This window comes from Lathyrus oleraceus, chromosome 5, assembly GCF_024323335.1.
Source record: "Lathyrus oleraceus cultivar Zhongwan6 chromosome 5, CAAS_Psat_ZW6_1.0, whole genome shotgun sequence".
NCBI classification, from domain to species: domain Eukaryota; kingdom Viridiplantae; phylum Streptophyta; class Magnoliopsida; order Fabales; family Fabaceae; genus Lathyrus; species Lathyrus oleraceus.
Genome location: NC_066583.1, coordinates 85,714,569 through 85,715,963, shown reverse-complemented (window position 1 = coordinate 85,715,963; position 1,395 = coordinate 85,714,569). Strand labels below are relative to the sequence as shown.

General features: G+C 42.4%; 1 pseudogene; it reads left to right on the top strand.

Annotated features, from left to right (window-relative positions):
- Positions 1 to 990, top strand: LOC127087710 (ATP synthase subunit b', chloroplastic-like; annotated as a pseudogene).
- Positions 991 to 1,395: the final 405 nt, after the last annotated feature.

The following is a 1,395-nucleotide window of genomic DNA, read 5'->3' as shown; positions in this document are numbered from 1 at the left end:
GACTATCACACAAACTCATGAAATCGTGTGGCAGATAATTCAGATAGAAATCCATTCCCAAATCCTCCTTTTCTCTCTTCTCCAATCACCACACTCACCAGTGAAACACAAAACACACACAAACTCACTCACATAGAGGTAAGAAAAAACCTCCAAAATCACCACCGCAATGGCCACAATGATCATAGCTTCATCCAAACCAGTAATCCGAATCCCCACAAACTCCCTCCCCACCACCACCCCCAAACTCCCCTCCCTCCAAATCTCCCTCCCAACCATCACCCCCAAACTCAAACTCCATCTCTCAAAACTCAAATCCCTAACCCTAGCAACAACCTCCCTCTCCCTCTCCTTCGCCTTCCCACCCCCTCCTTCGCCTTCGAAAAAGCCGCACTCTTCGACTTCAACCTCACTCTCCCCATCATCGTCGTCGAGTTTCTCTTCCTCATGGTCGCCCTCGACAAACTCTACTTCACGCCTCTCGGAAACTTCATGGACGAAAGGGACACTTCCATCAGAGACAAACTCAACAGCGTGAAGGGCACGTCGGAGGAAGTGAAGTAGCTGGAAGAACAGGCCAATACTGTTTTGAAAGCGGCGCGTGCGGAGATCGCCCTGGCGCTGAATCAGATGAAGAAAGAGACGCAGGTTGAAGTTGAAGCCAAGATTGCGGAAGGGAGGAAGAAAGTGGACGCGGAATTGCAAGAGGCGCGTGTAAATTTGGAAAGGCAGAAGGAAGAAACGATTAAGGCTCTTGATTCACAGATTGCGGCTCTTAGCCAGGACATTGTGAATAAGGTTCTTCCCACTGCTTAATTCTATGAATATATTGCTATAAATTTCAATCCATCACCAATGGAACCATTGTAATTTTACTTTTTTTATATTATATGTATAATCTCAAATTCACGTGTGGAGTACTCGGACTACAATCACTTGTTCATGTTTGTTGTATTGGAGAAGAAAGTTTGAATGTTCATGTTTGCTTAACGAATTGGTCTTATGATAATTTACTCCACATCAACCGTGGTTCCTAATCTTTTTAAAAAGTGGGATTTGAGTACTAGTTCGAGCTAGTACTCATCATTCATAGCATATGATGATAGTATCCCATGTTTACATCACTTGCACACACATCCCACACCAACCACTTGTTCTAGACCCTTACCATGGTATATGATAATGTGTTTTGAAGCTTTCCGACCAAGGTTGTCAAGATGGAGATTTTGCATAAAATCAGATGGAAATAGTAAGATTGTTAAATATAAAATCGTAAATAAGATCGAAAGATTCTATTCAATTATTATTTGTAAGATGACAGGATACCAAGATTATAAAACATAAGATCGCAACAAAAATTCAGTTAGTCCATGCCCAAGACATCTAACGCTATGT